The following is a 27,195-nucleotide window of genomic DNA, read 5'->3' on the forward strand; positions in this document are numbered from 1 at the left end:
GCGAGTCACTTTATCCACTGGTGCGCTAGACTGTACTGTGAACACTGGCAAGACACAGATGAATTTATTTGAGCTGAAATCTCAAAAACTGCCAGGGAGATGACTAACGTGCATCAGGACAGCACAGGATACTCAGAGTCTTGCAGCCTTAAAGGGAAAGTCCAACTCAAAATCAAAAATACTTTTTTTTTCCTCTTACCAAAGGTGCTATTTATGAATGTAAATTGTTTTGGTATGAGTTGCTGAGTGTTGGATGTCGGCCATAGAGATGTCTGCCTTTGATTTAATAAAATAGAACTGGATGGCACGCAGCTTTTAGTGCACAAAGCGCCAAAAAATAACTTTGAAAAGCTCGACAACAATGTCTCTTTCACTGTGCAGAAGGAAGTGTGCATCTACTCATGGACGAGAGGCTCATGTGTGAGATTTAAACATTAATGGCATCCTCCTTGACTGAGCTGTTTTGATACCTAGCTCTGTCATACTAGAAACCAGCACTCTAAACCAGCAGTAGATTTTTAAGAAAAAAACAAATAAAAAGTGATGTAAAAGAAAAAGGAGGATTTTCTTTTAGTCCAGGGCTCAATTGCCTCAGTGATCAATTTAGACGTGGTAATATTTGAAGCTTTTGTGATGTAAATAGCCTTGCCTTTTATTTTATTTCCAGTTGGCTTTGCTGACAGACAGCTTGTTAGCTGCAGAAACACAATGCCCACTGCCGACCCTCCAGTCTCCACTGGTTAGCTAGCGTTAGCCATGGCCGCTCTGTACTTCACACCACTCTGCCAGGTCAGGTGGGAACTAGCTAGCAGCACCACTCGTTCAGTGATAATCACTGGCATCACTATCCTAATGGCTTGACGGTGTTGCTGTGGAAACCAGCCTTCAGTCTCTCCTCGTATAGCTCAGTTGAGTAAGGGGCTTCATTCGATTGATAAATAGCACAATTAAGAGGAAAAATATATATTTTTTATTTTGGTGTGGACTATCTCTTTAAGACAGTTTTTTGGGAAAAGTGCAAAGCAGTTTCTGTCAGATTTAAACTATATTTCCAAAAACCCTGGAAATGGTGGATAAAATTGCGCTTGGCTTCCCCGGGGATGATATTAAATGAAAACACTGAGATCAAACATTCCCTGCACTTTCTATTTGATGCCATTCCACTTGAGCCCACTTGATCTCTTATGTAAAAAGCCATGTGTTGCAATTAGTTCTGATTTAGTTTGTTTTATCAAAACATAGCCTGGAGGTTGTGAGGAGAGTCAGCACATTGATGTTCATGCTGGCCTTCTATCTGGAAGTCAAATGTTAAAATCATTAAACTGAACCGTTGAGCTGCAATTTGGAATAAAGGACGGTACCTCAAGCTCGTTACAGCTCAATAGTATTACAGTGGCGACTAACTTTTGGCTAATTCTCACAGAAAAGACACCGGTGTGCACAATTTCCTTCTGATAAATGAAGGAAAAGAAGCATTACAACATGATATCTTACTCTTTGTCATAGTTCGAACACAGAGCACCTCAAAATTATGGAAAGGGGAACAGAAGGGGTTTAATTTCCACAGAGCTTTCTGCTTCATTAAAGACGGCTTTGATTAATGGTTTACACCCACCCAAAGCCCCACCTGTGAGAATCGCAATAAAGATGATCATTTGTCGGGTCGCGTCCGCCTTCAATTCACACACATAGGGAAAAAAAACAGGAAAGTAAAAGGCACAGGGGGTTAATTTTAAATCCCACCTGTACTAAAGTCACCACTGTTGTAAATATTGTGACTTTCTAATCAGCAATTTTGGTGCCAGTGCAGAGGGGGCACACAGTAGGCGTGTTCGATAGGGAAAATAGCCCCGCATCAATTCTCCCATTTTCTGCCGACCCCTTCGCTGTTTGCAACCCACCCATGTAATCCATCATGGAGACATTAATTATGTACTAGGCTCTTCCAGGACAAAGACTCTAATGAAGGGCCTGTCAACACAGGCCTTTCCCCAAAACAGTGCAGTCACGGAGGTGGGAGGGACGCTTGTGCTGAGCCCCCCACTTGGATCTGATCTTGAAGAGGAAAGCAAAAACAGTTCAAGTGCATTTTCAGCACCTGCAATGTGATAATGCTTGCTCAGTGCACACACGGAAATGCAAACTCCAATGGATACACTGGGGCCACTGGGGGTAGAGCTAACTTGCCAGTAATCCTACCAGATTTGATTCATGGTCATTTAATATTTATGTAACAAATTTGTCACAATTTACACTATGTTTTCAAAACTTCAAAACATCATCAGTACTGGCAGATACTGGCTTTAAAATTAAAAATTGGAATCGGTTAACAGGCTGATTCCTGCCAATATCACAAACTGATATTTTTTAAAACTTAAGAAACAAGATTTGGGAAAATGCACGTATCCCGTTTTTCTGTTTGACATAAGTTTCATGCCCGTACAGGAGTGACAGACTGGAAGCAATCCAATGCAGTCTCATTTGAAAGCACATTCAAAAACAACAGCTGACCAAAGTACTGTACCATCAAGATAACCAAAAAAACATGAAACAATCACACAAAGACCAGTTTAAAAAAAAAGTGTTTTAAGACGGGATTCAAAAAGAGGCAGTGTAGGGGCGAGCCGAACATGCGCAGGCAACCATTTCCAGAGTTTGGAAGCTACAGTTGCAAAGGCACGCTCTCCCCTGAGCTTCAGCCTCGGTCTTGGCACAACCAGAAGCAGCTGGTCAGCGGACCTGAGCGACCTTGATGGGACGTGAGGTTGCAAAAGGTCCGAGAGATAGACTGGAACTAACCCATTTAATGATTTTTAGGCAAACAATAAAATGTTAAAATCAGTCCTAAAATGCACAAGAAGCCAGAGAAGGGAGGCCAGTGCAGAGAAAACGTGCCCTAGGTTGCAGATTCCTGTTAAAAGATGAGCTGTAGAATTCAACTGCAAGGTGAGAGGGAGGCCCGGCTAACACCAGCATCGAGGGTGTCACAGTTAATAAGTCAGGTCAAGAAAAAAGGATGTCACCATATAACTAACCTTCTCAAAATCACAAAAAGATAAAAAGGACTTGACTTTATACAACAGCCTCAGCTGAAAAAAAAAACCTAATTTGATAAGATTTTTAAAGAGGGTTTTGCATATGGATCCAGGGGACAGAGGTCCATATGACAGACATCAGGAGATGCATTTTAATCCACCTCTTTTTGCATATTTTCAGCTTCAATTTAAAAAAAAAAATCCTGAGTGGAAATGCCTAAAACTAAAAAAAATAAAATAAAAAATAAAAATGAAAATAAAAAACTTGCAAAAATTCTCTTTCACATTTTTGGGAGGTGTATTAATAAAGGTGAGAGATGACTTTTTTCATAGGATGCAATTGAAACAGATTTAGGGAATAAATTATGACGTACAGTGTGCCCTCCGTTATTATACATACATCGTTTCCCTTCATTTGAAGTTTATGCAGCGCTTTTTTAACTATGTCATCTTTTTGTGTCCCCTTTGTCTACAGTGGCACCTGACTGGAGAATTTGCACCACCTACTGTTCATTTCAATTACTCTACTACCAATATTTGGATAACAGAAGAAGTTGGAAAAAAAAAAAACATTAATTTGAATTTTCTTTTGTTGATTTTTTAAAAATGTGGTTAAAATGTGCACTACATTTGCTCAGACTATAGATACTACTGGGCCCAAATACCAGGAAGTCAGTTTTTCTAATTTAAGGTTAAAAATTTATAGCCGTTCAAGCTTTGCTGTCTTTGAGACAGCCCAATGAGGGTTTTACAGAGTTTGCATGTTTCTTTCTCAAAAGCAGGTGCATTTGGATGTCATCTGCATAAAGTGGAACATGATGCAATACTTGCCATTTAGAGTGGAGCTACGTATATACTATGGAGCTAAGGGGAGCATATAAAGGGAAAAAGGATTGGCCTGAGATTAGGACCAAAGTCAAGGGGAAACAAGCTAGCTAGCCTATTTCCTGTCAAAGTTCAAAAATATGTTTACCAACATAACTTAAAATAGGTAACTAATAAATATGCAACATCCATAGACGGCATAAAGTAATGGATGTAGCTACTGTGACATGGGTTCGGGATTACCATTCTGAAGGCTCAAGTCCGGCAGTTCAGCTATTGTTATCTTGGACTTATGGTTACTGACTCGCATTTGGAGCAAGCCTCAAGTGGCTATTTGAGGAACAGCAGTTTTTAGCTCTTCCATGTTTGCTTCATTTTTACACCTTGACATTTTTGCTTGTTTGCACCTCCTTATCCTCTCAGTGCAAAACCAAGAATGTGAAAACTATAGTTGTAGCTAAGCTTAACTAAGTGCCTAATGGCTCTACATAGCTTTTTTCTTGCCACACAGACATGAGTGGTTACAATCTCCTCATCTAACCTTCAGCAAGACAGCAAAAAAATGTGTAACTCATTGTTTAGCACAACAAATGTGCAAAATACATCAAAATAAAAGAACATTTTTAGAGAAGCTGTGTAACCTGTGATATAGCTTCTACCCATGACTCTAGTGGGATCCACAGACATGTGCCCCAGACAGACATGACAAGTCAGCCAGACAAAGCACCTCCCTGCCAGCCGGCCAGAGTGAGACAGAAGTGTGGGGGTGGCGTAATGGATTGCAGACAGACCCAGGACGGGGCTGCTCTCTGTGTCAGCAGGACATCTCGCGGCAGCCGCAGCTCTTGCCTTGGAGGCATGGAGCAATGGCTCAAGGTGTGAAGCTGGAGCCATAACTGAGCCGTGTGGGCTTTTGTTTCATGGCTAATTACCGCTGACTCCTGGCTCTCACCCCCCCCTTTGCTTTCTCTTCCCTCCATCACCCCTCCGCCTGCTCTGTCTTGCTGTTCACCAGTGGAAAAGGTATTACTAATGACAGAAGAAGGTTACCCAATTTATCTTCGGGCAAAACCTCTCAGAGCTAGCTCTCCTTGCGTCCCTGCAGAGCGCAGATTGCCAGAGGAAAAAAAAACCTTGCACACAAAACAAACTGCAATGGCTGCAACCAGGGACTGAGCTGATCCCAATCTGACTATGGTTTAAATTACTAAAGTCAGTTTGGTTTTCTTTTTACTCCACTTGTGTTTTGGTCTTTTTGCATACGGCTGCAACCCTAATACCACCGGGTACTGTCGGATTTTTAAATTCTATGGTAGGATTATAGATGCTATGGGCAAAGAAACTTGAAGGAATCTTCTTAAAGGTTTTTTTCAGATCCAGGTGGTGTGCTTACGATGCAGATGGTGTGATTTATCTGAGGATGAGAGGAAAGACTGGGAGGGGGGGGGGGGCGGCAGATTGAAGAGAGCTTTGGTGGTTTTGACCCTTTGATGGAGTTGGATTTGAGAAGGGCCTTTTGGCATTGGAAGTAATTGGCCGTTGCATGACACAGAAAATCTTGCTGCATGCAGCTTTGGATGACATTGGAGTCTCATGTAGCCAAAGTGGCTCTTTCCCTTTCTCAGGAGGTACTGATGAAGTACCCTTGAGTACGCTGCTTAACTCCACCTAAGCTGTTTAATGGCCATTAGTAAACTACTGGCTGTAAAGCCGCAGATGTGACTGTAAATAAGCCACTGTTTTAGAGATTAGGGACAAGTCCTGTTTTAAATGCTGCTGATGAGGTGAATCAAGGTAAAAGCCATTATTTCTTATTGTTTTCACTGCCACTCACAAAGAAGCTGTAGATAAAAACAGAGGCAGTTACAGAGGGACTTTTACGATCCGAAACTATCAAGGTGAGGATTTATTTTTAAAATAATAGCTGCCAGTCAATTTTACGAAGATTTCCTTCATATTTTGCTCATGAGGCAGGGAACTGCAATGAAGCAGCATGTAGGGCTGATTGTTTAAAATATTTTTATGATGAATAATGTTAATTCATTGTTGAAATGACATCACAAGCAGAAAGTTAAGGTTTGTTTTGTTCAAGGAAAAGTTATATATCCGGAAAATACACTTTTGCTCTTTTGCCAGTAATTAAATGAAGCGATTGACTGTGTATACAGCAAACAGCAACTTCCAGGGCCAAAAAATGAAGCCAAAGCATTAAGTGTCAAAAAACTGCAGTTCCTCGAAAGGCCACTTGAGGCCCCCATGTTAAAATGCCAAACTTTACAGCACAAACAAACATGTTTACAGCCTGGTACGAAAAACTGCATTAGCTAATTTGCCCAATTATGAAAGCTGTAGGGAGCTTAAATTGTAAAATAACTCATTTGTTTACATTTTATCAAGGCTAAAAATGGCACATACTTTAGGGCGGGGCCACTCTGAGTGACAGGTGGGCGTTGTTCATTGAGAAGTTGCTTCCACAGGAAATGATGGTTACGTAATATAACCATAAGTGTTGCTGTCTCTATTTTAGTGTGTTTCCAGTTCTTGTAAGTTGTAAATGTAACAATTTGGTCACCTAAAAAAGTCTTGTTCAGCATTTGGTTGTACTAAAAGACCCTCACATGAGCCAAATGTTCAGGTTTTGTACATTTTGTTTTAATGGTCTAGGTCTGTCTTTCCCTACTGAAAATTAGCCTTAGCATTATCACAGTTTCCCAAAGCTGTAAATGCACTGTGCTAACCAAGCTAGCAGGTAGCATAGGCTTAGCTTCAAGCTCATATATGATCACCTCTGGCTCAGAAAATTAAAGATGACAATGTATAAAATACCAGACTCTCGGCTTAAAAACTGAGTTCGACAAACCAGTGGGTGACATTGCAGTGGCTACGTCCAATATTTTTTACAAAGTCCATGATTTTAAAGGGGCACATTTTAAAAATGTATATGATACTCCTATGGTCTAAGACAGTCCATAAATATTAGGAAAAATGAACAATTGTCTTCCAAATCCAAAAACTAGGGTGCCAAAAGACTCAAGTTTATAATGTTTTAGGGTATTCAGACTGGAGCTGTTCCATAAACGATGAATTTGGAAAGATGTTATAGATGACATTGAAGGCACCCGAGGGAATGAGAGTTTATAGCTGCATTCAGTGTTTAAGAACTGACAACACGACAATATTATGCAGATCAGTTCTTTATAAAAAGAAAAATATCTGTGGGTACAGAAAATTAGGCTCCCAAAGCAACTTCAGAGTTTAGATTTGATGACATCGCAAGTCTTACTACTCTGGTTTCTGGCTTTGAAAGAGAGTAGCTCAAGTTCACAAATATAAATTGAACTCTCCCAGACCATGGAAATTACATATTGGAATTCTACATTCAGGTGCTGTTGCCCTTTAAAACAAGAGAATGGCATGCATTTGTTCATCTAATTCTTTGCGTGAAAGCAAATAATGGTGTTTTGCAAAACAAATTCTCTGATATAATACTTTCCAGATATATGACTACAAGACAGGGAGCTGCTTGAACCTTTTCAATAGTATAAAATATGGGATAAGAGAGAGCTTGGGACTTAGAGTGAGTGCAAAAAAAAGGATGAGTGAAACAGAGGGCGAAAAGCAAGGAGAAAGTGACTGACGTGTCCGCGCTAAATAAATGAGGAGCAGGATGTCCACAGCTGTTACCGACTAAACCCTGATTAAACAGTTATTAATCAGCTGAGGCCGAAGGAGTCACTCAGACATTCATCAGGTTTTACCTGCTCTGCAAAGGCCAAAGATGTAGAACCACTAACACAGTCGGATTAGACAAAGGTGGTCCAATAAGATTATTCTAACAAGCATGTCGAAGGTCAGTTAAAAAAAGAAACATTTCTACACTGTAAAATGAAACCATTTGTTTTAAAGTAGACTTTTGAAACCTGAGAAAATTGGCCTGATTTATTCTTTTTTTTTAATATCAGAGAACAATTAGCAACTTTAAAAGAAATGGCCAAAAAAAGGACGAAATTGGTAAAAAGCTACAAGAAAATTACTGGAAAATAAACAAACATGAATAAATAAATAAAATAAAACTAATGACCCAAAGAAAGTACTTTTTTTTCTGTAGCTATATTTTAAATACATAATTAAGATAATTATAAATATAGTTTTCTGGACATTTTCCTGATAATGTCTAATAATCCATCCAAGCTCATTTTCAGGTCTCTTTTTTGGCACCTTTTACTAATATTATGCAGTTTGTGGGACATTTTGCCAAGTTAATCATGTTTTTGAAAGAAATCATACCAGGTTTCAGAGGCTAAAATGATTGTGAAAGATGACTGAAAGCAGCACAAGAAACCTGATGTCGATCCAGGTGTTAAAGAGTTAAAAAAGCTGGTGTCTGAGATGCCTTAAAGAGTAAATTTGACTTAATTGGAGAAGACAATTTGAGGTAATTTTGTAATGATTCAACTTGTTTTCTCAAATTCAGTCAACTTAATAATTTGAGGCAGCCCTGACACTAACATTTCTAAATTAAAATGAATAGTTCCTTTTTTTCAGTGTACTGCATGATGCTTCATAAAGATGAGATATCCTGTGTGTCAGCTGATGGAGATTTTTCAGGCTGTTGTTTTGCACCAATCGCCTGCCGTCGTCTGCTCTTCCATCATCCCCGAGCGTCATGTCTGCCACAAATGCCAAACTACTCAGTAACGCAATTTATCATGACACTCTCCATGTTCTCTATGGCGACTGTGCCTCCTCTGTCACTGCGCTGGGGCAAGCTGTCATTTTGAAACCCACCTCCTGTTTTGACCTTTGTGGTATTCATCCCATTAATTTTCCCACATATTCCCTTTGAAGGTACACACGAAAAAGCTGCCAATTACTCCTGCGGTGCCCAGAGACATAAAGAAAAACTCCAGAGGAAGATTTATGGCAACAAGACCGTTGTAGCTGGAAACACTGATTCAGTGATATGGCAAGTAGGCTGCAAACTGCTCAGTTTGTAGTGATGTCACTGTAAAAAGCATGAAAAACTGTGACATATGGGGATAAACACCCTGCGCTCAGTGTTGGTGGTTTTACAAGGGTTTCAGTCTTGTGTGAAAGATCTATGAAATGTGACCGCACCAATATGGATCTGTCCATAAAAAATATACTGAGTGAAATTAATTTATGTAAATGATGGGTGAAGGTAGGGTTAGGGTCTCCTGAGATGTGGCATTTCATCAATTTTTTTTGTGGCCACTTTGACATAATTGTGAGCTCTAAATCTATGATCGGCTCATGTGAGCGCAAAACCCAAAGAGGCGGGTGACATTTATAGAGGGTCACCTCCTGCGGTATGGCAAATAAGTGTGGATAGGGGGTGAAATCTAATTTTGACCTGCTAAAGAAAGGCAAAGATTAGCCTGAGCGCATGAAATGTACAGAAAATTGCAGGCTGAAGTGTATGAGCATATGAAACTGAAGGAGCGTTTAATTAGAGGCTTCGCTATTGATTAAGCTGGGCAGAGGTGGGTTTTTCATGAGCTGCTTGGGCTTTTGTGGAGCAATTTATTTTGCAGCCGGCAGCAGGCGGAGAGGATCCATCCTGCAGAGAAATGAAGCCGTTGAATGAAGAAATTCAAGATAAGAGAGGGAAGTGTGAGGAAGAGGGGAGGAGAGAGATAGAACACAGACAGACAGATATAGATAAGATTTTTTTTTAATTTACTTGGTTTAACTTCGCACAAGCGGGGGTTCTTCTAACTTATAGTGATAGTGTGAAAAATGGTTGACTACATGCAATAGGAAGCAGGAGAATCAGCAGTATATAAGTACCCAACACAAACATAAGTAGTATGAAGCTAGACGAATGAAAGCAGAATGAATTGCTGAAAACAATACACAGTGAAAAAGATCAGCATAGCAGACTATAAGACTGTGTGTGTGTGTTTGCATGTGTGTGTGTGTGTGTGTGTGTGTGTGTGTGTGTAGTGGGGGGTATGATCATCTTGGCAGTGCAGCCTCAACAGCTGTAGTGTCTGTGAGCAGAAGCAGCAGCATCAGCAACATCTGGCTCTGCTTCTGTGCCCTTTAGTCAGCTGCAGATTTGCTAACCCTCCATCACAAGTGTCCCTCTGATAAGCTCAAATCTGAGCTGTATTCAAAGACAAACACTGTGATTTAAATTAAAGTGGTGCACTGAAATGGGCTGATGCAGAAGCCGTGTTTACAGCAGGAAAGATCCTTTACATTTATTCAAATTTGCTGCATTGTTTTTTTAGTAATTTTTTTCAAGAGACTTGGTGATTTAATTTTTGAATTTATTTATATTTTAAACTGTGCAATACTCTATTGTTTCAATGGTAAAACATTTGATGCTTACATGAAGCCCTCTACACTATTATGTAATAATAATTCACCTGTATAATACACTGTGCAATATGACACTCTCTTATTTATCTTTTACCTATTCAACTCTTGCATTTACATTGCAGATATTTGTACATATTTCTTATGCACATAAAAAAAAACATATGACATATGTCAAAGTTTACATATGTCATGTTTTTCTCATGGAGAGACTTGTTCACATGTCCTTTATTTCTAATGAACATATCTGTACATGTTTCATATATTTCATATGCACATATTTGTACATATTTTATATTTCACATGCACATTTTTATGCACATATTTCTTATATTTCACTGGTGCATGTATGTACATATTTCATACATTTGTATGTGCATACTTATTTCTTATACAAATATTTGCACATGTTTCTTAAGCACATATACACACATATTTCAAGTATTTCCTATACAATATTTTTTTTCCAATATTTTCATTTTTAAATAAATATGTTGTGTCATATATATTATAGCAAATGCCCATCTTTCTCTTGCATACATCTTATTTCTATTTTCTTATTATTTCTCCATGCCTATATACAATATACATGTCTCTCCTTGTGGATCAATAAAGTATTGCTGATTTCTGATTGGCTAAGTGGCTAAAGATAATAAATGGACATTGATTATTAGGGTACTATCTTGATTAGTTTCTAGTAATAATGTTCCTTTTTGCAAGATAAAACCAGAGCGAAGAATGTAGCAGTAGCTACAGTTTTGTTGTTACTGACATCATCAGTGACTTAAAAAGTTAAATAAAACAGTTGTTTGCAGACCTAAAGAAAGAGAAATAGCTAGAGGAGATACAAAGGCAAAGGAGGACTCCTGAGAATCAATGCCATGACTCATGTTTTACGTCATCGCTCAGCCAAGCTTTTGAGAGAACACAGGGAATAAATACAAATAAAAAGCACAGCACCGTGTACAGAAAGCACCCGCACAAAGAGGAACTGAGTGTGAGGAAGAACAGAGGAGTGCACAAGCATAACCTAAGAGACAGAGAACAGTTAAGTAATAGGCACACTAGATTTTCAGAACTTGGTGTCTCTGGGCTTTAAATCACTCTGCAGTTTTGGCACCTTTGTAACGGCATGTTCCTAAATGCAAAACATGAGAGTAAAATAACAGTCAGAACGCTGCCAGACTCATGTATAACACATTACTGTCACATACTGGATGCAGCTCTTGACAAGGTCACAGGCGCTTGACAATTTCCTAGAATATTAAGTAAGTCTGAAATATAATTGTAATAATGTTGTGTTTCGTTTTTAAGTGGGTTATTTTTAACAAAAATAATGCCTATAAGTAACGAGTCATTCTGTGTGATGCTTTCTCAGTGGTGCTTCTTGGCCTTGGCCCTTGCCTGCTTTCTCAATTTGCATAAATATGAGGAGTTTAAAATGCCAGGGTGAAATGAAGCCACCTGATGAACTCATCCCGGGTTATCCATGAGTCCATTAAGTTTATTAGGCTGGCAGCGAGTGCCGGCCACATCTCTAGGTTAGGCATGTGAGACACGTCTGCTTGCATCTGGCTGATAGCTGAGCACACGCGATGCACAGATATTTGAATATGCATGTGTAGCATGCACACAGACGTTTGGACCCATACAAATGTGTAAGCTTGTTTGTGGACACAAACAGACACACTTGCACACATGCTTGTGCAAATACACAAATGGATTTATCAGATTAGTGAATGGAAGTGGATTCAATCCATCACATTAAACCTGCAGTCATAATAAGCACGTGTGGAAAAAAATTGTTAATCTGTGCATTCATGGATGATCGAAGCTAAAAACTGTGTTTCCATGAGAGGAAGAACACGCCAATAGATGGAAATTACTTATTATTTGAAGCATCTGGAACTTGCAAAGCTTCATTAAACTGCCTAACTTCATTTGATTATCATACATTTCTGTCATCTGAACAGCTCCCTGTGTTAATTCTGTCTAAATTACAGGATGTGGACTCCAAGTATAAGCCACCCATTGGCAAAATGGTCTATTTCTCCTCTTCCTGCTGTCCTTTTACGCTGTCTGTGCTTCCATTTTTTAAGTCCCTGTCTCTATTGTCTCCACAAGCAGAGGGTGGAAATGGGTCGCGACTCACCCCAAAGGAGTTCCGGCAGTAAAATTTCGAGCAGGAACAGAGCCCAGTTAAGGGACCAGCTGGGTAAAGGGATTTCAGCCTCTCAGGCAGCGCTTACTCACAGGTTAGGATTACGGCCATTGTTGGGGCTTTTGGGTCTGCCAGTCTCGGTGGGAGGCTGGGAGGAAGTGCTGTCTGGGAGGCTCAGCTCATGACAGCAAGTCTACTTTTAGGGAGATTCACCTTGCATTAGTACCACTGGTATCAAAGTGGGGTTAGCCTGCTTGAAGCGGAAAGAAATGCAACTTAATGATTGTACAATCTAGTGTATGCTTTGTCACAGTTTAAATTGTTTTTCACAGGTGTCACTGGGGAGTACATCAAAGTATAAAACATGCCATTTCCGGTTGCCAGTAGGTGGCGCTATGACTATAACTCAATATTGGCGTGCAGATTTTGAACTTAGACTCTTATGCGGCATGTGAAATTCGGAGCAAACTGGACAAAATGCGCTCAAGTTACAAAAACTTCCTGTTTTATGGCAAAGCGCCCAAAATGACCACCAAGCCAAACCTGAGCAGTAATAAAGTGCCCAAGGGATGACATTTTTCTGTAGGCCAACCCATAAGTTAGCATTGTCCTGGTTCCCTTGTCAAAAAGCCTGTGGGATTTTTCCATTGGATTTTAGAGAAATTAAGCCCCGTGGTTAACAAATGTTTATGATACTTACAGGTTTTAATCAACAATATGATCTTCAACAATGAACACTACTTTCAGGATTTTTAAAGCCTAAATGTAACCACCAGAGGTAAAAAGCTACTGCTATGCTGAAAAAAATTGCATTACAGCCACATTGCCACCATAACGAGGCTGTAAAACCGTGTCTGGCGCAGCTAAATGTGTTGTGTGGCCTAATTTAGCCACTTGTTAGCAAATGTCTTTTTTAAGACACATACAAGCAGTGTTCATGTCTTTTGCTTAATCCCCATTTTGTTTGTTTTGGTGCCCTGCATTGTATAAACACCTTCTCGGCCACATGCAAAGCGTTATCAGATGATGTCAACAAAATAACCATATAACATAATATGACAGAACGGTTTTTTTTTAATAGTCAAATGATATAATTATTTTGTCATATCGCACTGCCCTACACACTTTACAGCAACAGTTTGCCCCAAGTCGAGTGCCTACTATCTCCATTACACTGGAGAGAGGGCAGACATCTCCACAGCTGAAATCTTTAACACTCAGCAACTCACATCAAAACAATCTAGATTGATACATAGCACTTCAGAGTAAGAGGAAAAATATGTATATTTAACTTTGGGGTGAATCGTCCTCTTAAGCATTTTTTCTAGCACTATAAGAAAAATCATAGCATCTAATCTAGGATGTGATTGCCTCTATGAAATGAATGATATTCCTTACGCTATGATTAAGCCTGGTTTATTCATTCTGTAGATAGTTATTAAATGTATACACATCCAATTTGCATCAAAAAAGAGGTCTTATTGCATTTACATAACTTAAACCGGTAAGATATCTTTTCCCCAAGCGATATTTTGCAAGGGTGTGGTAAGATTAGCAGAGTTTTGCCCCTATCCTTCATAATTCCGATTGGATTAGGAAACGCATATGCCCTTGACATAATTGCTCTTATAACAGAATGATACTCCAGCTAGACTTTCCTCCTGTGCTGGCAGAGTGTGGAGTCTGTGCTCTGCCAAAACATCCTGTTTTATCTCCAAATATGTCCAATCACAGAAGCGAGACACCTTCAAACTGTCATTTCCCTGTGACTTCAACCAGCTCCGAAAAAACCTGTCGTCGTGACTCCAGCTGGAGCCGGGTCCGCCATGTGATCTGGATCACAGCATCGGTGTTACAGGTGTCGTGCAGACAGCCTACCAGCAACTCTAACTTTCTCTCTGGAGTCCTTTTTTTTTTTTTTTTGTACAGCCTCACAGTTCTGAGCTCAGTACCATGACAGACAGCTGTGCTACAGACAGAATCAAATCGAAAGTGTGGTGTTGACACGGATGAAGGGCGGTAGTCACTCAAGAGTGAGTCGAACATTTTTCAAAACTTGCTCTATGGTTTCACACAGAGGACTAGCAGGCCCCCCCCTCCCACACACACACACACACACACACACACACACACACACAGACACACACACAAACACGATCACTGGTTTTGATGTGCACGATGCAGTGCTGGAGGTAGTGTTCGGGGTGAGTAAACATCACTGCCATAACGCCTCCAAAAAACATCATACAGTCTGGTCATCGAAAATCATGCGGAGACGGTGAAAGTGACAAAGTGAGTACAGTGTGTGGGTGTTGGGACCAAGATGAAATGGAAAGAAAGACAAAAAAAAAAGCAAGACAAGCAGAGATTAACAGGAGAGGGAGAAAGTAAGAAATGTTTGCTCGCCACTCCGAGGCACGGGGCATTGCGTTTGATCTCGAGAGGAGCTTCGTGCGAGAAAGATAGCACCATCTCAGTAGGGCTCTTCACTCTTCCACAACCATCATGCATGCTTCTCTGCAGAGAGAGAGGCTGATACAAACAAGAAGGAGGAGGGGGGGGTGAAGATGGAGCGAGGATGAACAAACGGTAAAGTATGATTTATGAACGCTCCTCTTGCTCCGGTTTTCCGCTCTCCCTGCTTCCCTGTTGTGGGGGTAAACAATGCTGATTCCTCTGAGGGAGTGTGTGTACGGCCCCTTCTTTCATTCTGCCTATCTCTCTCCTGCACACAAACACAGAGGAAGAGGAGAGGCCCTCCTCTGTCTTTACCTTCCTCCCTCTCTTGTCTTTTAGCCCGGAGATCTATTTGTGCTGACTTCTTAAAAGGCCTTTGGGGTGTCACTTGGACAGAGTGGATGGGGCCTAATTGCATTTAGCAAAGTGGAAGCAGATCTGTACAAGCGTAAATGGATTGAATGTTTTTTTCTCACTTTATTCAATCGCTCCTGTAATGCACGTCTGTCGTTTTGTAAAACTCTGTCGCTGTGAGTGCTTTCAACATTTTCTTCCTATTTAAGCTAGTTTAACATGTATCATATTGACTCGCAAATGCCGGCGCTTAAACAATCCTCCGAGGCTGTTTAGCGAGCGCTGTAAACTCTCCAAACCCGGCATCGGAGCTGTTAGGAATAGCATTTTTTTTACATTTACTATTTAATTGTCGGTCCTTTATTCATCTCACAGCCAGAGGTAAATCATTTTATCTCCCTGATGTCTTCACTTCCACTACAGCAGTATGCAGAGCAGCAGACGCCCTCTCACGCGAGTCTTGTTTAGTGCTTTTTCATAACGGAAATCGATGCGCTTGATGGTCATAAACTATATTTGATGATCATATAATTTCATCTCTATAGCTGCTCAAATCTAATCAACTCTCAAACAGAGGCTCTATCTATCAGCTATTTACACGGTATTGAGAGGCGGTGTGTTGAATATGCACTTTGTCTTTCCTCATTATACTTGTTCTGACATGGCAACAGCTGCTCCGTCCTCCTGTCTTATCTAGTGTCTCCAGTTCATCTGATTAATTTGTTGTGTTTGGGTGTATCAAAATCCACTTGTCAATATCTGTATTCAAAATTTTATGGAGCCAATACTAGAAGTAAATAAAAATAGTCTTGACTGTCTCATCTACTGTGTCTGAGTTCTTTCTACTGCGGTTTATACTTAAGGCACAGTGGGTATATATTTATATATGTGGGTATATGTCTCTCTCCTCTTTAACATGCACCTGGTTGGGTCTATAATATCTGTAATATTGGGTCTGTAATACCTCTATTGGTTACTAACCTCTCCTGCTATTCCTCACCTGTCCACTAGCTGTCACCATTGAGTTTCCCACCTTACCTCATCACTTGCCTAAGCAGCTGCTCCCCATGAGCAGTCACCCTCAGTATATAGAGGACAGATGTTTTCATGACCATCTGCCACCTTTATCCCTCTGGATTCATTTCCCGGTCTGGCTACTTTCTCATTTGCAACTGCAATCATGCTTTTTGACCTATAAAGACTGTTTTCACCTCCTGAGTCCTCTTTTGGGCACCAGCTCCCTGATTCAGTGCCGCACTTCCTCGTCCCATCTACCCCCCTCTACCTCTCCTCCTGTGTGACCTTTCAGTGGTGTGCCTTGGCAGTCTCCGTCTTGAGGGGTGCCATGCCTCCTTGTGAGGGTGATAATGACTGTTATCATGAACGCGAGGAGGCAGAGGCAGACGGTAAGCATATATTACAGAGTGACGCGAAGAAGGGGAGGAACGGGAGAAGAGAGGAACAGCATGCCTTAACAGCACAGATGCAGGTACAGTACACGGTGAGGGAATGCTGGTTAAATATAACTGTCAGCATGTGGTCCATTTTAAAGACTCCCTACTGCCTAGCCTAGCTTTACAAGTTATCGATGGGCAGAGATCCTCATACAATGTCTAACAGTGTGACAGGAGAGGTTTAACCAAATGTATGGGATTTAATGGACTGCCCTCTGTGCTTTTAAAATATGATGAGTGCTTTCAAAAAACTTTTCTGTTAGTTAAAGAAACAGTGTGTAAGATTTAAGATGATTAAGTGGCATCTAGTTGTGATGATTGTGGATAGTTAACCAGCTAAAACTTCTCCCGGTTAGAACTCCTTCAGTGTTTATTTAAAGATGGTTAAGTCATTAAACATCAAAGCAGTTTGATTGTACAAATCAGTGTTTCTCCTACGCTGTTTGGCTTGTCCCAGATGGGCCACTAGCCCGGTATTTGCTCACGTGTGCTTACCTTATTTCTCATCCAGATGTCCAGGAAGTTCTAACCAGGAGCCAAAACATCCGCAGAGGTCTACTCCTCTCCAAAACAAACGGTCCCAGTGATTTAAACCTGTGAAAACATTGGATAAATTACAAATCAGTGTTTTTCCAAGAGAATTTGCCTCATCTGAGACAAGCCTCTAGCCAATCACCTGCTAATGTGCGCTTACAGCTTCTCTGATAACTTAAGACCCAGACATTCAGGGGGTTTTAACCGGGAGCTGAAATTATCAGCAGAGGTTTCTCCCTCAACAAAACAAATGGACGCTGTGATTTAAAATCAATAAAAACACAAAATAATACTGTTTGAAATTACAATTCAGTATTTCTTGGCTCATCAAAGACAGGCTGCTAGCATGAGATAACTTAAGATCCAGATGTACAGGAGGTTTTTTACCAGGAGCCAATTAGCTTCCTCTCCAAAACAAATGAATCCAGAGACTTAAATCAGTAAAAACACTACAAAAACAAACAAAAAACACTCTCTTCATGGAGGCACTTCTAATTACAAGCCGATTATGGCTGATGCAAAAATGCAAATGGCCATATCTAGAGCCAGTCTCGGTTTGTCTCTTCTAAGCTACCGTTTCAGTAGCAACACACAAAATCAAAAAGAAAGTTCTTTGAGACATCTGCAGTATGTGTGATGGTACTCTTAACAAAGCCTTGAATGACTCAGTAACATCAGGATGTAAACTCCTCCATTATGCTACTTAATGCATTTCATGTGTCTGAATGTGCCACTCTCTCCCGCTACATCTTAAATGTCAAATCCATTCATTGCTCTTAGATCATTACAGTGCACCTGCAAGTTCATGTGACTGACAGTCTTGTAAGTATAATTATAGCACAAAATTACTGCTCGCTCAACCTTGAATCAATACCCTTCCCTCTCGAAACACATTCATCTCTGTAAAAAGCAATTAAACACTGACAAATCAAAGAGTACATTCTATGATACACCCTGCCTGCAAAGCCTGCAGTGAGAGGTCAAACACCGAGCGACATGAAAGATTAAATGTATCAATAATACATTCAGGCAGAATGATTCAGCGGGGGCACATAAATGAGGCGTCACTGCCTTGTCACATTGGGGAACAGGTGTGCCGCCGCAGACGCTCCTGCACCGCCGCATAAGGCGTGTATATTTGGCATGTCAAATGAGCAGGTGTTGTGTATAATTCATCTTTGTTCCATATTTCATGCACAGGAGCAGGAGAGTGGGTTTTTTGGAGTCTTCTGGGGGGTCTTTCTGGAAAAAAGGCTGCCAGCCTTCTGGCTCAGTGTGTTGCACCTCTTCAGGAGGTCTCACAGTGGGATCCAGTCTCCAGGAATGTGTGTTTTTGTGCATGATCTGTCTAAATATGCACATGTATGTGTAATCTCATCCTGTTTTTGTGTCTAATGTCTGCTTAAAAGGTCTCTGTGGTCCAGATTCGACCGGGACTTTTTTCCTTTTTTTTTTTTTTTTTTGACAAAGTGATCCGCAAACCCCAAAGTGGGATCTGCTCGTAAATAAAAGACACGCTTCTCTATTAATCGACCCTCAAATGTATTTTTCATCCCATCTCAAAGGAACCCCAAAAGCCAAAAAAGATGAACATGAAGTAGAATACTGAATTAACCCACAGAGGCAAGAGAGTGTACGTGAACCCACTGCCAATCCCGGCTTTCAATTTGCTCTTTCCATCCAAATATTTTACTGTCAAGTTGTGACAAACCGGCGCCATTAAAAAAAGCAGTAGTGGAATGACGACCATACTATGTGAAAATTTAAATAAGCTCAAGTGAGACAAAAGCCTCTCTTTACTTGAATTATACAACTATTACAGCTAGTCAGCAAAAAGTGATTCAACTTGAGGGAAAAAGTACAGAATCTCTTTTTCCCGTAATGGGCGATATCTACTTTAACAGCGATAAAGTGAGTCGTTGATCTGTCACTCAAATGCCTGGAAGGAATTGTGGACCATAATTGTTTCAACTTAAGCTGTATTTCATTTACTGTACAGCTTACATCGGGTTTCTTCCATGGCTGCCGGTGGGTTTGGAGCAGAGGTCTGGCTTTGTGACAGACAGAATTCAGTAATGACACAGTGGTCAAATGTATTTTTCATTTATGTGCCAGAGGAGTGCTGAAGCAGAATCTTGATTTTAAAGCTGGAGAGCAGTACTTTTACATGTAAATGAACGCCCGTTATATTCCGTACAAGTTCACATTATGCTGATTAACCCTATCGCAGGCAGAGAAAGCAGCTGTATTTTGCAGTATACCTGAGATGTGGTGCCTGTTGTCTGTAGCGAGGATAAAGTGATGCATTTTTTGTCAACCTGCCAAAGCTAAAGGGGGCAGAAACTGGGGAAAAGACTACAGCAGCAGAGTATGCATATGGCAGAAAATCCTCAAAAAGCATCTAAGAAAAGTGAGGATTAAAGTGAAAAAAAGACGCTCATGGTGGTGATTGAGATGCGACAAGCTCACCTGCAGGCACACGGCATCCGCGGGCGTCAATAGTGCTGGTGTAATTAATTTCAATGCCAGATGGGAAAGACAAAAAACTTACTTTACTAAAGATTTAACTTCAGTATACTGGAATGGAATAGGACACTGGATGACATCAAAATGGTTAAAATGAATATCTGTTTTTAAAAGTACATGTAGCTAATAACAATGCATCAAATTGACAAAGTGAAAACAGTAGGGCATTGCGACAGGGGTTGCTCCACGTGATTAAATTACAGAGCATTATCGCATAAATCTGCAGCTTTACTGCAAGTTTCATTGTTCCGTGTCAAAACATTACGGTTTTGGTCCACTACCACCACTGTCATAGCATCATTTTCAGTAAAAATGCTCTAAGAAACCCAGTGTACACTACTTGCTGAGCACCAAGCAGCAGACAAGTAGAAGTAGCATGTAACTGGTGAACATAGTGGATTATTTAGAAACTACAGAGCAATATATTACTCTCAGAGGTTGTTGGAGAGCAAAACAGAACCAAAAGGAAAGTGAAAATTGGACATATATTAATCAGGTGGCCAGAGACATTAATACAGGGGGGTCAAATACAGAAGCTTATTGGCTCTTAACATGCAAGCGGAGATTGACACATCACACTATGGTGTCAAAATCTGACAGGGTACCTAGAGCGTTATAGTTGGCAGCATACAGCCACTGATCAAGCTGCCGCATTTGACGGGTTGGGAGTGACAACTAGTTGTCTGTTTGCTAACACATTTGCCACATAAACCTCAGCAAGGTGTCATTACGTCAATGCTTACAGCTTGTTGGATTGCCCTGCTTGACAAAAGAAAGCTCTCATATTGATGCGACAGATGTCAGTAAAATACAGCCATTTACACATACGCACAGTGGACCATGATCAATTAATGCGATTTTTGTAATGAGATAATTGTATGAAGGCTGAATATATTGCTTTTAAAAGGGCTGAGGGTAGAAGTCATGGTCAGTGGCTGTGATAATTGGCTGAAATACTTAGACTCACATTTCAGGCTTATGGTATGTGTGTATTTTCTGGTTTTAACAAGTTGATAATGGAGCAAAGTGGAAGAAAGTGGAACTGACATGTCTTGAAAATGGAATTGCAACGGTTGAGTTCTTCTGATTGTCATCATTACAGCCATTACATTGTCCAAAAACTGCACTCTTACCACTACAGTCAGGAACACTTGGAGGGGGTTATGTAAGTTGCACAATGGCCCTTTTTTGAAGCAAGTAAGAACAAATTTGGTACTTGGGTTTGTTCTGCAAAACTTCTTGCTGGCTCACTAGCACAAATTTACAAAGAGTTTATAATGATTATGTCTTAATTGCTTAGCTAACTCTATTCTTCCAGAAACCTCCAATTCCATTTCGAGAGGATATACTGTAAAGTCCCTTATTATGCCACTTATACGCCTTTATGTTGTGCAGATCCCGCAGTGTGATTTAAATGGGATCAGACAGTTACACAAACAACAATTAAAAGCTTGGTTAAGTTTGTTCTTCCTGATTACCAGTGAAGTAGTACCCTGCATACAAAGCAGCGACTCCACAACAAATGTCTGTTGATTCGCATTTGTGATGATCAAGGCTTCATTCAAAAGCCGCCTCTGTCCCTCCCACAACACAATACACACTCATCCAAGGCTTTTATGAATAAGGCCAGTCATTTTACAAAGACAGATGGTAATAGTCTAGTCAGTCAGGGACTCGCAAAGCCATGTGTTTGTAGTTTTCTGTTGCTCAGACATAACAATATTCAGTCAAATGAGGTAATACATTTTGACTGGTGGACATAAGGAACATCAAAGGCCTGCCAGGGATGTAACACATCATCTGTACAGGAAGACAAACATGAGGCCTTCAACAGTCACAGCCATCCTTCATGGTTCTGGGTGAAACGGCGCACTGTGATAGCCTTGCAAGGTGGTGGCGATGAAGACAAATGGAAAAGCACAATATGTTACGGTTAGCACGGAGCAGCACACTGGCTGTAACGGGCAGAAGTCAGTATAAATGTCAAAGAAGATGGAAAGCCTTCTGAACGGTACATATTTCCCCACAGACACTGTTTTGTGCATGGTGAAACTCTACACACAACTATAATAAATTGCAAGATATTAGACAGTCTTGAGTTTTTACTGTTGGATGAAATTTTTTCACACACCAATATTATTTATGCCAGGCTTTTTCTGAAAGGGTTTTTCTTTTCCAGACATGTTTGTTTTTTTTCTTAACAGAGAAATCTAATATACCACCTGCCAAGTTAAAGTAACAGAAACATTGTGGGAAAAAAAAGCTAATTCACTGTTTCCAAAAGTTAGATAACAAGATTGATTTCACTCTAATATCTGTGTGTTAGATTAGCTTACCATAAAGACTGAGCCATGCTAGCTGTAAGGCTAGGCTAGCGAGTAAAATCCTCCGCCGATCACTTTGATAACTTGTTACATCTTGTATGAGAAAGTCATCCAAAAAAAATTGTGGAAGAAAACAAGTTACAGTTTTGGGGAGGGTAATCTCCTGCAGACTCAGCAGGACAAAGCCACGCTTGTATTTTTTTCTATCCTTTGTGCTAAGCGAAGTAAATTAGCCTCTGACTGTAGCCTATGGAAAGGAAGCATGGGGAAAACTGGCCTTGCTGTCTCCCAAGTTAAAACAATATTACCAACTAATTAGCATGTTGCATTTCATTAGCTCAATCTGCACACAAAAAGTTCCAGTATGTAACCCCCGATCCCCAAACCATTTGAAAACTAATTGCCATTTTAACATTTGTGTTTGAGTATATATTAAAGAAAAAACAATGTGGTAATAAATAAGCTCTAGAGGGGCTGGCTGGTGTGTTTCTAAACTTTGGACAAGCTAAGCTAGGCTAAAGGCTAACTCCAGTGCAACACTGTACTTAACAGACTATCATGAGATTTGTATCTTCTCCTTAAAACTTGTAAGAAGGTTAACTTGTATTTTCATTAAATGTTTAACCATGTCCTTCGTACTGGAACTACCGTAACGACTAAGGATTTAGTCAGAGATACATCATTTTAATTCTAAAACCTTGAGGCTTGCAATTCCTTATTCTTGTGTGCATTTTACTGAATGTCATGAATTTTTAATGTTAATGCTATCTTTAATAGTTAACTGGGTAAGCTGGTCATCATCCATGAGTGAAAGTCATGTGACGCATGGCGTTTTAATTTTGCTCTTTGCCTGTCGTGTACTATAAGTAAGTACTTAGCCTAGTAAAGCACCGTAAGCAAATATACCCTCGTATTTTTCACTTTACATTTTCTGCAACTTAATGCTTCAACTCCACTACATCTCCTAAGTAAAACATTTATTTTTTACTCCCCTTCATTTGTGTGACAGCTTTAGTGAGTTTTCAGATTAGTTTTTCATCCCCTTCCTGTCCAGTGAAAACCATGTTATTCCAAATGTGTTGTTTTTCAAAGGTTATGATAAACTAAAGGATGAAGTGTTTCTTTACGTGTTGAAAAATTCTTCTGCTTCTTTAGCTTGATAAACTATTTAAAACCCTATTGAATCAGCTTGAAAATGCATCAAAACAAAGCTGAAAACTAAGCTGTTTTTCTGACACCATAAAAAGTTGGCTTCTTTAAAGATATGTGGCTCTCACAGGACAGACACACCACAAAGACTACTTTTATTTTATGTACTAAATTTATATTTTGCTAATTATACTTTCGTACTTTCACTAACTGTAAGTAATGTTTTGAATGCAAGAATTTTCACATCGTGGTGGTAGTATTTATACTTAAAGTTTAAGTGTGTAAGACTAAAAGGGGATTTCGTGGCATATAGCTTGGAGAATTAAAGATTGCAACTTCTCCAGGTTAGAATTACTTAAGGGTTAATTGTTTAGGAGGCAAATTATCCACACAGCTATCTCTCTCCACTGTTGCTAAACCAGACACCCTCACCATTTAGCTCAAAATATGTCCACAAACTGGGATGTTACACAATTGTGTGTCCACAGTCAAACATGTATTCTGTGTCTGTTGTTGTCCCGGAGCAAGACACTGAACTCCTACCTGCTGACTCATATAAGCGCTGGATAAAAATGTCAGCTTACTGTCTAAAATGTAAATATCCAGTGGGAGGAAAAACGGCACCATAATCCAATAAAGGCAGCATCAATGGTTGTCATAACAACCTACACGCTACCTTTAATGTTGATGCCAAAAACCAAAGCGTTTATATGATCCGATTTGAGCTAATATCTAGTATGCAGTGTTTTTGTTATTTTTGAGTATATTATGTTTTGCACTGATTTGTTTTAAACAATGAGATGCCGTCCGCTCTGTGGCTGATGATGCCGCCTGTAAACTGCTCATTAGCTCAGGCAGTGACCCCGGGCTGGGTTTGCCAGTGACTCATCTGTCTGAAATCATAAACAACACAAAAAACTACTCCCACGCTTCACCACAGGGAGAAAATTAAAAAGAGAAAAACTTGCGAATCCTAATAAAAGCGCCTTCGCCCGGCTTTACAATCTTGCTCCAATATTGTCCCGAATGCGCATTGTTCTGCTGTTATGTGGAAAAATTGCTGACATATCACTGGAAGCCCTGGAATACTGTATTAAGCAAACAATGCTATCCAATTTCTGGAAATGGTACACTGATCACTTTGTGCGTGGTCAGAATTGAATTTTTTTCTGAAACACGATATTTGAACTGACTACATCTCGGTGAGGAGAGAGTGAAGGAAAGAGCCGTTCATAAATCATTCCTTGACATTGCTGCTTCATTACCCCAAACTCACTTTCTCCCAGCCTCTCTCTGTCTCTCATCAAAACTCCATAATCCCTGTCAAAGCTGTTTGGGTTGTAGGTTAAAAGTGATTCACAAACACGGGGAGAGAGAATGGCAGAGGATGGAGGGAGACAGAGGGATGGAGAGGACTATAATCTCCTCAGCATGAAGCTCTGTTCCACACACTCTTATGATAATTATCTCTTGCAAGCTTTCACCAACTCCATACCTTTTTTTCCTTTTAATACGTGCTGGGAGCCTGCAAATGGAACTAGCTTGTAATTATAATGCCCCAAGTACAGAGCACGACGCCCTCTGAGAGCACATTGGAGAGCTGATCATTAGATTTTCGAGGCTGCCATCGGGCTCCTGTTTTCACCAGAAATGTCAGCTTGATGGATTTAAGTCAAGGTCAAATTTGAAAGCTCTGATTAAAATCGGAGTGCTGTTATGGATCAAATGTTGGGAGGGCAAAAAGCACAACAGGCTGCAGCAGAGGAGAGTTGTTTTTTGAGCACGGTGACCTCCTGACAGGTCGTAGTAAAAGTGCTTTTGGTCAGCAGTAAGTCAAGCACAGGTTTGTGGACCAAGTGGGTGGAGGACAGGAACAAATATCACCTGGAGCAGATCAACTCTCAGTGCAACACAAAAAAACAATGCCAAGCTAAGCAAGGGAGTGTAAGAAAAATCCCCAAGTTAAGAAGCAGCCCACACACACGTGATACAGAAGTCAGAATTTATAAGCTTCACTGAGGCTGCAGGCATTTCATTGCCATTGACTTTCCTACATTACCATTATTAAGGGCTGCCTTAACCCACCAGAGGGCCCTGGGGGCAAAGATAAGTTTAGAGTCCTATTTGAGTTCCCTCACACACATGTTGCACCAACCCAGTTTGCCCAAAGTCCTAGAGACAAGAGCCTTAGTGAGTGTTTTTTTTTTTTTTTTTTTAACATGGAAAGCTTTCAATGAGGTTTTCGAAAAAAAGCTTTGAATATCTATCGTCTTATTTCATGGCTTTGTCACCCGAATAAACAAAAGAAAGTGATTTGCTGGATTAAATGAGTCTGTTATTTTTATTGAAAAAAGAATTCTTTACTTCTTAGCGTCATCTTGACTGTCTGGAAGCTTTTGTTTTTAAAAGGCTAAATGGAAACAAATATGGATTGAAGCAGAATATTTCATCTTTTTTCAATATGTTTTGGCTTTTTTTTTTACAACACTATAGAGTTATTTGAAATGTTTTCCTGTGTGCTGTGTTCACACATACAGTTGCTGCTGTAACTACTGTATCTCCACAATGTACGAGCAGGTACTTCAACTATGTATGAAGCGGGGAAAGCCACTGCACTGTCAAAAACACAACTATGACAATATTTCACAATAAATAGCCTTATCTTAATAAATAAAAGGGATTTTTGTTGACAGAAACGTTGTTAGCGGGTTTCTAATTTGAAAGAGTTAAAAGAATCTTTTTTAATTTTTCCACGTCTGTGACAGATATAGACGTGGAAACTGTAGTGAAAAGTGGTGTAATGTTAATGTCATAATCAAAAACACCATTTTCACTATCTATGTTTGCTGAAAACTGTGTGTGTCACACTATAAAAATGGGGAAGACTCAGCCAGGCCGCACCTGAGCAGCACTGCTCATGCCAGCAGTATGGCTGCTCTCACCTGTTAATATGTGCGGTGAAAAACCTCTTTGTTCTATGATGCACGTGCGCTGCTCACACAGGCAGTGTGGCCCTATTTCTACAAACAGTAAAATACTCCTAACATTAGTTTAGTCTAATTTTAATCTGCAAATTTGCAGAAATATAGAGTTTATACAGAATGAGCAGACATGCAAAAAAAAGCTGCACAGCATTCGATTTAGAATTCAAATGTCAAGGTTATGGATGAAGCTTCAGAATATTTGGTACAGCCCTACCATAGAAAGCAACCAGTATTTTTAGGAATAGATTGATAATTAAACATTTTTGGCCATGTGGACAGCTGTGTTGTTACTGTTACTGAGGTCTGATACAACAGTGTCTTCTTTTAAAAGCAGACTTTAAGCAAACTTTAAGTTGGGTTTAAATTGTGTTGTTAATTTGTATTTTTGAATCAGTATTGTTATTTTCCCTTTTTAAATACATTGTCATCTTACATGTTCGTATCTTATGTGTTTTTATCATGTATGATCTTTGTTTATTGGTTTTTACTCGAAAAACATCAAGTTTACACCGGTCATATCAGATTTGGTATATAAATAAATTTGACTCTATTTGACTTGTTCTATGACTTAGACTACTATGGCAATTTTCACGTTTTCAAGATATCTCTAAATAAATGCTGTGCTTCTTACATGTAAGAATACAAAACATAGTCTACTAATAATCTCCACTAATATTGCATTGATGTATGGGAATTAAACTGAGGAAAGCCCACCGAAATAAGCAATATCTGCAGTGTCTCATATCACCTTTACATGAGTCAAACCACTGTGTCAGGAGTTATGAAATATCTCAAAACAGTGGTTTTTGAAGCCATGCTCTGAGGAGCAAACAGGTATCTACACCCACACTATTAAAACTACACGTTGTCACTGTACAGAGTGAGTTCATAACACTAAATTAATACTGAATTGCTTTCATTGCAATGACAGGCAGTGTGTAGTTAGTGTGGAAACTGTAATTAAGCAGAAGGAGCTGCTGTGGGAAGCTGTATGTAAAAAAAAAGCAGTACCACTGCAGGTCTGCTAAGATCAATTCAGAACTCAAA

General features: G+C 39.9%; 1 long non-coding RNA gene across 1 annotated transcript in view; it reads right to left on the bottom strand.

Moving 5' to 3' along the window:
* LOC148185902 (uncharacterized) overlaps window positions 1-17,227 on the bottom strand; it is a 133,154-nt gene extending 115,927 nt beyond the window's left edge. The window contains exon 1 of the long non-coding RNA XR_015775574.1: window positions 17,127-17,227. This is a non-coding gene — a long non-coding RNA (uncharacterized LOC148185902). The remainder of the gene's footprint in view (window positions 1-17,126) is intronic.
* Between the last annotated feature and the right edge of the window lie 9,968 nt (window positions 17,228-27,195).

This window comes from Plectropomus leopardus, chromosome 22 (genome assembly GCF_026936395.1).
Source record: "Plectropomus leopardus strain MGB_pleo_1.0 chromosome 22, ASM2693639v1, whole genome shotgun sequence".
NCBI classification, from domain to species: domain Eukaryota; kingdom Metazoa; phylum Chordata; class Actinopteri; order Perciformes; family Serranidae; genus Plectropomus; species Plectropomus leopardus.